General features: G+C 37.7%; 1 long non-coding RNA gene across 1 annotated transcript in view; it reads left to right on the forward strand.

Moving 5' to 3' along the window:
• Nucleotides 1-3,098: 3,098 nt before the first annotated feature.
• The window catches only part of LOC145942283 (uncharacterized), a 92,913-nt gene continuing 83,276 nt past the window's right edge, over nucleotides 3,099-12,735 (forward strand). The window contains exons 1-2 of the long non-coding RNA XR_014426344.1: nucleotides 3,099-3,405; nucleotides 3,786-3,827. This is a non-coding gene — a long non-coding RNA (uncharacterized LOC145942283). The remainder of the gene's footprint in view (nucleotides 3,406-3,785; nucleotides 3,828-12,735) is intronic.

Genomic DNA, 12,735 nt, shown 5'->3' on the forward strand with positions numbered 1-12,735 from the left:
AAACCGTGAAACGTGAAACGTGAAGGCGGATCAAGATGCAAACCACGATTTTTTTATTGAACTATATAAGAATAGAATGACTGCGATTACTGGCTATCGAGCGATGACTCCGCGCGGATTAATTAATACATATTAATACATATGCTTAAAAAATAATATATATAATATATAACATATATATATAATATGCTATACTCTGATAGATACATGACAAAAACATTGGAGAGCCTTGATAAATTGCCCGCGAGAAAAAGCTCCGGGCACTCGAGGCTCTTTGGTGGCGCGAGAAGGGCGCAAGGAGGGACAGAAATGAGGGAGGATAAAGAAAAAAGGGAAAAAGAGATGATGCTGAGCGAGTATGAGAGAGAGAGAGAGAGAGAGAGAGAAAGGGGGAGGATGAGGCGTTAAGGACAGGATACGTCCCAGACTGGTTCCGGTATTGTTCGCACTAATAGCGCCAAGATACAACGGTATCCTCCTAGCGACCACCCGATTCACCCCCAGTGGAAGATACGTTCGTTCGAATAAGCGACGGTCTGTACAAGCTTCGATTATCTCGATCTGGAGAGCGTCAATGCGGCGGAAACGAGAAACAGGAAGGGCCTGGCAGATGCTGAACGGAAGCGTCGACGCGGTCAAAGTGGCCGTCTAAGTGCTTAATGTATTTATATAGTTCGCGCCGATCTATCGGTGAAATTTTCTTCGTTATAGTTTGACGTCTAAGAGATGTTATCAGAAACATAGCTCCAAAGTATCTTCATTTTTTTTTAGAAAGATTCTTTATACGATTTTCTAATGGCGAGAATAGATAATTAGATAAAACAGATAAAAATAAAATATATCATTATTTCTATAATTTTGTATATATATTGTTATGTCAAAAACACAGCATGACTTGAAAATTTTTTGCATTGACATTTTAGCTTCGTAATACTTTGACATTAATTAATTATTTAATTTTTTTTATTGAGAAATTATTAACGATAAAAAAAGAAACGACAGACATTCAAATAGATTTTCAATAATACTGTTAAGTCGGATAGTATATAAATTACATTTTAATCACCTTTTGCATTTAATACTGCACCGTTTATTGAACAGTTCACATGCGATTGCATGTGTACAATACACATAAAATCCAAGTTACTCTAGAAAAAGTTTACACTTACACATCTACTCTAATAAAGACATTAATTCCTCTCTGATGAAGACATTAATATCTTCGAATGTTGTTATAATAGTCACGTGGATATATAAAGAATATTAGTCATGTGGATTTTTCCGCGGACAGAAAGAGGGAATATATACGCGAGGCGTGAACAAAATGTACGCGGAAACTTTTTTTTTCACGTGCCCAGATATAATTTCAATAAATCAGGAATAAGTGGTGCAAAGGGGAGAGAAAGGCCAAACGGATTCGGTGTTACTACGGCTGAGAAACGCGGTCGGCGATGTGTCGGATTAATTTATTGTCGTACATCGCGTATATACGTGCGGCTGGCGACATTTATTTTTACCGACTTTCACGCGGTACCGACGATGCGGTGCGATTGGATGAGGCCTACGGGAATATTTCTTGATTTCGGGACGTAGGTGCGGGTGTTCCTCGCAATATAATCGCGGTTTATGTCCCGGGCCAATTTTCACAGGTTGTCCGCCTTTATTCGTGTATTATTATCCCGAAAGTAATATTCCGAAAGACACATCGCTTCGCTAAGCGAATTCTCCCTCGCGAGAATCGGTTTTATTTTCATTTAAATTACGTTCATGAATATAAATTTATTTACATTAGGTTTTTATCGTCTCGGACTTTTTATAACTATATATACCTCCCGTTGGTCAATAATCAACTTTTTTCGACATACGAAATAACATGACAGACATTCACCGGAAAGTATTTTGAGTTTAAATTAACACAAGATATAAAACATCAATTTGCAATGCTGAAAAGAAAATTATTTTATGAACACATTAAAATGTCAATTTAATGTAATCACATTACCACACGCAAGAGCGAATTTATTATTAATAAGTAACTGTATACATTTTTCTCTCTTTTTACATTACATTAGAATAGCACAAGCGATTTTATGTTAAAAAGAATATTAAAAAAAAATATATATATAGTTTGTTTAAACTCGATTAATATTTTTTTACAGAAATTAGCTGATTAAAGCGTTAATTCGCTAATTAAATTTTAAAATAATAATATGTTAAAAAATTAAAATAGTATGTTGTAAATAATATGTTATAATATGTTGTAAATAATATGTTATAATATCTTATTCTCGATTGATATTTTTTGACAGAAATCAGCTGATAACTGTCAAAAATATTAATCGAGTTTAAAGTATTATAACATTATTTAAAACATTATTATTTTAATTTTTATAACATATTATTTCAAAACATAATTAGCACACAAATTAACGCTTTAATCAGCTGATTTTCTAAACTGCATTGTTTATGAGATATTCGACAGACACATATATAAACACATAATTTGAATATTTTGATTGAGTCAATTTGCTAATTAATTTAAAAAATAATATGTTATAAAAATTAAATTAATATGTTTCAGACACAACAGCTGAGCCGAGCCGAGCTGAGCCGAGTCGAGCCGAGTCGAGCCGAGCCGAGCCGAGCCGAGCCGAGCTCCGAGTTGGCACGTACGCCGCGACCGCCGCCATTACGACTTTGCGACCTTGTCGTGCTGCACGTCCCGTAACTGGCACAAGCCTGTCTGTTGTTAGGTACATTTTCGGTTGTTCGCGATCAACGTTTGCGCGCTTATCGCCGGCCCGCGACAGTACAAATGTGAATTTAGTGTTTTTACGTGCTTAATTATCGTACAAAGCCGATCGTGTCGCGAAATCGTGTACCGACATCGTGATCGCGATCGCACGGGCGAGTACATTACGCGGGCGAGTCTTCTATGTACACGGGCGGAATGAATTATCGTTGTGCTTTCGACGCGAATTTCCGCGTTTTCCGGAGTTTTTCTGCGTTGTCGATCCGATTTCTACGTCGTTGAATTGTGATATATAAAACATACTGAAATGTAGTGCCCGTTTCTTGGAATATCGGCGACTCGGAGTACGTCGTGAAGTAGTCGCCGCATCATCGTCGTTCGATGAGGCCTTCCGATAAGTGAGCCTTGAAAAAAGCGGCGACGCAAAAACAGAGCATCGGTTTTATTCGCGCGCGAATAAGCTCTCGCGATTCTCGCGTTTTACCGAAACGCGTCGAAAATGTTTAATATCTAAAATCCCGGCGTCGCTGCTCGTCGCGAACGAAAAAAGTAACGCGAGTGTTTCGAGTGAGTGCCATAAAGGAACGATGAGGAGAGAGAGAGAGAGGTCGGAGGCCCAGGGAGGCATCGGGCAACGGTGGAGCAACGATAGGGTAAATATCATTTATAATTTATTTAACTTTTCATTTGTTATTTGTGAGATTATCTATTAATCTTCGCGATAATGTCAAATTTTACATTGTTGTATAATAATGAATATAAAATATCCTAGATTTTATATTTTGAAATACTTGGAATATTTAATAATAAATATAATAATTTTTTTTACTAATTTAATAATAATAAATATTTGTATATGTGTAAAATACAATTTCTACATTGTATTATATTTAAGAGATATGTAGATATAATTATTTATGTAATGCGTAACTAGATTCTTTTATTGTAAAATATTTTAATTAAAATATTTAATAGTGAAAGTAAATAGTAAAATAATTGCTTTATATAATATTTATATGTTTATATTTTACAGATCAACATGTATATTACAACTACGCTGTTGAACATCAAATTGGTGAGTGTTGAATTATTTAAAAAAATTTTAAGGTAATGTATTTGTGATAATTATATCAAATATTTTAATACATATATTATATATAAGATAAAAGTATTAGGAATATACCTTCTTTCTCTGATAATTATAATATAATTTGCAATAATAAGAATAATAGATGCATCGGTAAAATTCTTTTTATTCTTATTTTTATTCTTATAAATTGTTTGATGTCTAAATTTACCATTTTTTTTTTTTATACTTATTACACATTAAGAGAATTGAAGTCTCAAATTAATCGGCATATTATATATAAATATATATCACAAATTCATTATCTTGAAATTAATAAATTGAGATTATTAAATCATTGTATATCGACTTATATTGCGGTTAATATCTATGATTGTTGCCGAGAGTCGGGCAGACTTCAGAAAAGTTGTCGCCACCTCAGCTAGTTGTAAGGTACTCTAATAATAATAATATTTTTATTTTTATAGTAATATCTTAATTTATCAACTGTAGTAATAAATATGTAGGTAGATAATTCCATTAAAAAATAACTCAATAAGCTTCTTAGAATTATTTTTATGATATAATTTAATCAAATAATTTATTTAAATAATTTATTCAAATAAATTATGTCATGAAAATAATTGTAAGAAGCTTATTGAGTTACTTTTTAATGGCATTATCTACCTACATGTTTATTATTACAGTTAATAAAATAAGATATTACTATAAAAATAACGATTTTTTTTATATTATTATAAATTTTATAAATTTTATAAATGACTTCTTAAATATCCAAGTATTGTAAATACTATGTTCTCGACGCGACGATAATAGGATGAAATTCTAATGATCTGAGCAAACAAGCAGATATTTACGGTCACTTCTTGCGATCGCGAAAACTTCGTTAAGTGTAGGATTACTGACTATCGGCGTCATTCGTGCTTAACGTTATGATCATGCATGTCGTAATATACTTTTACGAGTCGGCTATACTAACGGAAGATGTGACTGCACTTGATATCAGGTATCTCCCGTTGGCTTCACGCACTTGATGCGTGTGTAATATGTGTTAGCATTTGTGTTAGCACTCTTCACACATATTAATCCATTACTTTATCCGCGCATATGTTGCATTAGGCATTCGAGGAAAAGGCAAACATCTTATTCCAATCATATTTTAATATCTCAATCCACACACAAAAACGAGTTTGTTATCGAATACTAATAGCATTTAATTTTAAGTGCGTTATTAAATATTAAGTGCATTTTTTTCTTAAATTTTTATTGTATCCTTTTAATTTTTTATTTTATTATATCTTTTAAAGGATGCAATATTTTTGTCATTCGTAGCAGCAAAAAACTATGAAGGAGTAATTTGTTTAACTCGATCAATAATGACTATACATGAATATAAACTTACAAAAATAATCCGTCTAAAATCTAAAAGGAAAAAGAATTTTATAAGTTTAATTTGCTATGACTTACAATTAGTGTTACGTCTATCTAAATCTATTTCATTTTCTATTCTTGGTGGAAAAGTAGAAAACGATTTCTCAACAATTTTGATGTTATATAGATAAAAACTAAAAACACACACAAAAAGAATATCATGTTAGAAGAGCCATCAAAATATATTACCACCATTAATCGCAATGCATAAATTCGATCGTAATATCGGGCTGCATGAATTAACGTTTATTGATCACGAGCACCGCGGGCATAACTTGCATTATTTTATTGCATATGGAAAAAGCTGAAAATATCTCGATGCGCAATATCATAAGTCGAAGGAAAGATCGAGCTAAAGAGGAAATGAAGCGCGGCGGCGCGGAGGAAGAAGGGAAACGCGAATCGAGTAAAGAATGTTTACAACGTATCTCGCGGCAATAATGTAGCGTACGGTATAAGCTCATGCGAGAGATATTTAGTCGGATATCGTGGCGCCACGCCACCCAGGGGACCCCCTCATTATTTGCTGCCAGGATGAGCCTTTATTAGCAGTTATCCCGTTCGGTCTCGAATCTATACGTTCACATATCCATAAATTCGCGTTTACGGTGACCGTATCTTATGCAAATGAGACGATTTAATCCGCCGGATATTTCAGGGCATTTTTAATAACCCTCCCCTCCCCTCTTCTTCCTACCTCCCTGACATCCCTCGCCTCTGTTGCCTCCTATCACCCTACGGGGTCCACCGATCGTTTCGTCGTTACCTCACGAGCGATCAATTAATAGCGATTCATCGTCTTCGGCCTCTCGGTCGCGTTTGGACCTGCTCTTTTAGCTTTCGTTCGCGTCTTCGAATTTAAAAAGAAGAAATCTATATAAATGATGACTTTAATTAAGTTTCTTAATTTTCTACATTTCTCCCTCTCTCTTTATCATACTTTTATATTTTATTAATATTGCGTGTTCGTATTTATAAATAAAACGGTTGTTAATTTTGATGCATAATCAACAGTAATCTATCAAATAATCATATCTGAAATTGCAAAGATCTCTATAAAGTACAAGAATATAATTACTGGATGGAATAAAATATTTGTTATAATGTAAGAATATTATGTGGTCGCGATGTCATATTTGTTGCTTGAGCTACCCCCGAGTATCCAATTGTAGATCGTATCAGCTTGTTGCAAAGCCCGCTTTAGAATCGTTGTACACGGCGAATCGGCCAGGGTAGAGAAGCAATTTCGCCCGATGTTTCAACCCGGTAAAGTGCGATAATAAGCCCGCGGGCAGTCGGTGAGAATCTGCAATTCGCTCCACTCAAATTGAATACTCCGTAGGCGGAACTCCTCTGCCGTGGGTTAACCTTAAGATTAGCGATCTGTGATATAAGCAAAGCTGCGCTTTGCAACCATTTGCGTTTGTCCACTTGGTTCGAATGCGATCGTGTTATAAATATTTTTCCGATCGATTCTCTTTTTACTTGAGTAGAATGATTATCGACTGCGCGATCTCGTTCTTGGACGAATGCCGACGAGAGCAGTTTTGCGGTCGCGAAAACGGACCCTTCCCATCAACCTTCGGGGCGACAGCTTGAAAAAGGTCGCCCAGGCGGTGCGGGCGTGTGGCTTTGACCGAAAATAATAAGTAAGCTTTTGAGCTTTGACCGCGACGTGCGCCTGTCGAGAGACAAAAGGCAAAGTAATCGTAGCTTGAAATTATAATATAAACGGCCACCGTAGTCGGACGTTGCGTCCCTCCGTTCTGCCTCCACGGCCCCCGTTCTCGTCGTCCTACATGATTCGTAATATAATAAGTAAGTCGCCGCGGGGGTAATTTGCAGTGTTTAAGAGCTCATCCAATTATCCAGGGACAGAGCTTGTCTTCGTCGTTATCATTTGTTGACGCGAAACGCGACTCTTAGATATCCGTCTAGTAGGTACGTGTAAACACAATATACTATCTATGTGATATCCGTGATAATTGATAATAAAAGAAATTGTTAAATAAGTTGCGTTGACTGAAAAATGATTCTATAAACAGAGAAAACAATTTTTATTAATTTTTTTTTATTATTGAATAAAAATAGTAGATAGAAATAGATATTTGTATTTTACAAGAATGCTTTGAATGTTAAATTATTTTGTATAAGTATTCGAGTATAAAATAATTCCAAGAGTATAGAAAATAAAATTAAAAATTTGTAGAACACACAGATAAACGCGCGAGACGTGCTGCGAGGTTTTTTTAGTCACTTTGTCTCGATCACCTGAAACACTGAGAAAATGACGATAATACGACGGTTAGGTCGCATCTCACAGAGCCATCCGCGCGTACAGAATCATGTTTATCTTGTCGTCGCGCAGCGCGCCGCTGTAATCATCGCCGACGTGAGACGTCTTAACCAGACTCGGTGTCAAAGTAACATATGTAAAATACCTATTTCCACGTACGTGTGCATACGCATTACGTGCAAAGGTGGAGGTATCACACGCTGCGCGAAAGCTCGTTTGCGTTAGCCCGTGGACAGAGATGAGAGCGAGAGGGACGCGGAGCGCGGGGGAGGGCGCTTACTCAGAATATTACCTAAGACTGAAAAAATCCAGAACGAAAGCAGAGTGGACAGCCCGAAGGTGGAACAAAGAGTCCACCGGCGCCTCGTTACGTTCTACATTAAACGATGAACCCGAAGGCGTCGCTCGACCACGCAATTAATAATGAATATCATTACGAAATAAAATAGAAATGTCCCCTTTCGCATTTTGTTATGTCGTGTCATGAAATAAGTTGGGCAAATATGTGAATATAATATTTCGTTTTTTTATAAAATATAATTTTTTAAATTTAATATCCTTTTTATATTCGTATCGCAACATTTAGCTCTGATATTGATTCCACCAAACTTAATAATTAATATATCAAAGTGCTAACTATCAAAGACTCGTGCTGGCTTATAAAGCTTGCTGCATGATTGCCGAAGGGTGCCATCGAAAGTGTGCGCGTATCTCGAAATTAGCTACCCTCTGCACGCAGCCGTCCACGGCGGGTGCCCGTAAGATAACAGTCCTTTGAAGCTTTGATGCGGAAGGAGTGACCTCTGTTTCCTCCACCGGAAAGGAAAGGGCGGTCGTGGTAGCCGAGAAGCGGCGGCGTATTTAGCGCGTGTGGATTTACCTATGTCAGTGTCCCGATACCAGTGTAGCAGAGAAGAGAGGAAGGCAGGAGATAGAGCGGAGAGTTAGAGAGAGGTCTGCACTGAAGCTGGAGCACAAATCAATTAGTGGGGGGCCTCGGGCTCTTTGGGCTGTGGAACCAACCCTTCCGCCGGCAACCCCCAATGTTGCCCTTCTTCCTCCCTCGCGTCGCCGCGAAGTTAGTCTCGGTTCTCTCTCTCGCTCTCTCCCTATCCTTCTCTCTATCTCTATCTGTATCTCTCTTTGTCTGCGCTGCTTCTCGGCATCTTCCTCCGTGGTAGCCGCACCGAATACAGATTGCGTTTCAATCTATACGCTAACGAGTGTTTAGTGTTTACCGAACCGCGAGTCGACCGCCTTTGCTTTGGCCACAATTTCCGCGTCCCTATGTACAATAAACGAGGAGACTGCGGCCGCAGCTCAGTCTCGCTGAAGCGCAGCAGATCGTATGCGTTCGCTAAAGAGTGAAGCTACCGTACAGCGAAATGTGATCACTCGATCGAGTTGTTACATCTAAGCATGTTACATCTAATATTTAAAAAAATTCAATTTTGTATTCGTAAAGATTGAACCAGAAATAATTTATTATATGCGCGATAAATATACTTTCGCGAAAAAAAATGCGCTTAATAACGAAGCCAATAATCGAAGATGTTTTAGACCGAACGATCGAGATAACAAATGGTATATCCCTAATGCTACTCTCGATTTATCGGCTGTTCATTTTCCTATCCGAACGCATCCCGTACGTCGACCATGTTTTATAAATTTCCGAAAGCGGTGATCGATAATGTTACGTCGCAGGAACGCGTATAGGCAGTTAGATGAATGCGCGCCGCTCGCATTTAATTACAGGAGTATTTTATCGGTACAAAGCCATTGGTCGTCCGTCCGTCCATCGGTCGTTCGGTCGGTCGGTCGGTCCGCACGTCCGGTATTTCGAGCGCAACAAACATCGGTCGGATCCGATTGGCCGGTACAGGACGCGCAGGCCCGTACATTCAACGGTCCCCCGAATATTTATGGGGGCCAAAGTCAAATTAGTGGCGTACCGCGTGCACCTTTTGATTAAGTATCTGTTAACTAAAGGTAATACTTAATAAAGTAACGCTGATTTAGTGCGGGGTAGGGAAGCGCGGCGTCGACCCATCGTTCGTTTTCCCATTCAAAATAAAAATGAGATATTTATGGGCCCATGGTGGGCCTCGTAAGCGCGAGCGAGTTCTCGGGTTGCGGCGATACGCCGATGGAGTTCGAAGGGTTCGTTCCCGGGATGGAATATATATGTGTTGTGTACCTGTCGCGCGCGCAAAGTCCGAGTGTGGGTCGCCTCTATTTCTTCCCTCTTCGATTTTCTTCCTTTCGTCTTTTTTGCTTGCGTCTGTAACGATGTCACGATTATTCGCGGACACGATACGATACGCGCGCGGATAATTTGTATCCGATCGGCCTTTGGCCGCTACCATTGATAATATTTCACAGCTCATATTTAATACACGCGAGAGATTCCTGTTTCTATTAAAAGGCTGTGAAGACAATTATAATAGCAAGTATCTCGAAAATTCAATAAATTGAAGTATTATTGGAAAAGCTATAATATATTATACTATATAACTATATGACATTTTTGTGTGATAAAATTTATAAGTATCTTAAGAAATATGTATATATTTTAGGATCGGTACCTTGATCTTCAATGTCGCGAAATCTTCTTTACATTTAAAATATTTGATTGAGAGTACTTTTTTTTATCGGCACATTTTATAAATTTGGGGAATCTATATAGGTAAACAATATCTGTGTTTAACTTTATTATGTCTTCTCTGTTTATTTTACGCTTAATTTTCGATGTGAGAATCACGATTAATACATTGTCATTTTCTTTTCATTTGAATCTTCGACTCCTCGTTTCGACAGTGAAGACTCAATTTGTCGTCATCTCGTGACTTAGAGTATTATCATATCCTTCGTGACATCATTTTCTGTCACGCTTCTTTTTCCTCCCTCTATTCGGCGTGTTTTTTTTTTGTTTTTTTTCGAGTTCACGCGACGCGAAAGCATTCTTGACAAATAAGCCCACCCTGTGTCAGTGTAGGATGGGGAACAAGCGAATAGCTTCGCGAGCAGGCGTCAGAATCAAGATTATGACAAGACGGCGCGTATAAATTTGAAATTTAAGAGAATTCTACCTTTACCAGGTCGCGGTGACCGGCGTCCTTCGCGTCGAAACGCCGGTTCGACGTAAATCACGGTGATATGCGGGTTCGCCCAAAATTCCCGGCTAATCTCGAAATCAAACGACCGGAAAGGACATAAAAATGCTTTATCGCTGGTGACCAAAATGCACTGAAACTTCTACCCCGGGCCACCCCTCACCTTTTGATCGCCCGCTTCGAGATCGTGTATCGTGCAGCATCGTGATACATTGTAGATCTTCTCGTCGCCGAGAGAAAGGGCGTGTGTTTATTTTATTTTATTTTTAAAATATAGATTACATTGACTATCTGAAACATGTGATTTATAGCAATAGAATGTAAAGTGAATAATTGTCACTTTTTGCGGTATTAATATCCTTAATAATGCATTTATTATTCATAGAATACTTATATAAATGATGATCAAATTAATATTTTAATTATTATTATGCCTTGCAAAATCTTGAAATTAAAAATAGCATCTCATTATTTATAAGTGCTGCTTTGGAATCAAGATAATATTGACAGCACGTAACAGTTTTCTATAAATTTTATTGTTGTATATATTTATTCAGAAGAGAAGAGAGAGAGAGAGAGAAGAAAGGTGAATGATTCCGTCGAATATATCTTTGAATCAGCGCGAAAAAATAAGATAGAATAGGCGTTATGCAGTATAAGCTGGATACCGAGAATGGGATTGTGTATCGAGTGGATCCTCTGTCTTGATATAGACCACCATGGGTGTGCTGGGTCCAACCAGTAGACCTTAAATCGTCTTCGCACCGGGAGGGCGACCGATACCCTCGGTACCGCTTAAAATATCCACGACCTAAGATATCACGATCGAGCGTATACGCTACATCATATTCTGTTGCGTACAGAATCGATATCGCTCCGTCTTTAAATCATTTAAGAGAATAGAAATAGCGTGTTATACTACCAACTGGACTTCCAAAAAAACACGATCTTCTCACGAGAAGTGTTTACTAACTAGACAAATAATGGAATCAAACTGAAATTCGTCAAATTATCTTGATATTATTGAATACTAATAATATGTTACTATAATTATTATTACTTGTATCATAAAAAAGATACACTAATGAGAAAAAGTTAATTAAATTGGAAAATAATTTTACATATGTACGTATTTAATGCAGATAGACTTTATATAACAGGTTATATTTCTATAGTTACGTTTTATCACATGGCCTACACTTAAGGTGTATCTGACATTTAATGCACCTGCTTGTTCCGCGTCGATATTCGCGCATTCATTGCGCGCCCGGCTGGAGGAAGTAATTTGATCGTCGTATAGATATGGGTACGCGCGAGTCGGGTGTCGAAAAAAATTATGACACTTTACGATCGGGCTCGATTTCTCGAAATAAGATTCTTCTACGGCGCGTTATCCCTTCGCGCCGCGCGATCGAAACCCGAATTCGACGATGGACTTCGAAAGCCGGACTTCGAAGGGGGATACACATGGATCAGGTGGCGTTCAGGAATGCGAAAGGCTTTGACATGAAATATAAGGTAGTAGCGATTGGGGCTCACTGACATCCCGGCAGAACAGGACTATAAGCAACCTAGATCCTCATCGTTCTTCTCCATTCTGAGAATAAATTCCGCCGACCGCATCAGCGATCTTTAACTATTAGAATCAGTTTCGAATATCCTCGAACGTGGAAAGATTTCGATAGTAAGAGATTCGCGATATTTGCAAAGTTTGTCGGATGAAATCATAATGCGCGGATCTGATATCAATTAATTTACATTAAAACTTTATTATGCTAAAGAGCTACTGATTAAATAATGCATTTCACGAAAGCATAATTAACATGGAAATTATTACAATTAAATAAGGACGTTATCAATGTTATTATCTTGTACATATCAAGATCTTCTTGATATATACATTACTGTATCTTTTTGCCGCAGAAATGCCAAATATAATTTTTCTATAAATGTTTGTCTGACACGTATACAGCAGAATCGTTCTCGAGCAGCATGTTAAGTGCAAGAAATACAAGGACACGATATTTCTCCGAGACGGACAGACCCGCGCGCGGAA

The sequence above is a fragment of the Prenolepis imparis genome, unplaced genomic scaffold (genome assembly GCF_030444845.1).
Source record: "Prenolepis imparis isolate NDT839.2.m4 unplaced genomic scaffold, iyPreImpa1.0 SCAF_10, whole genome shotgun sequence".
NCBI lineage: Eukaryota > Metazoa > Arthropoda > Insecta > Hymenoptera > Formicidae > Prenolepis > Prenolepis imparis.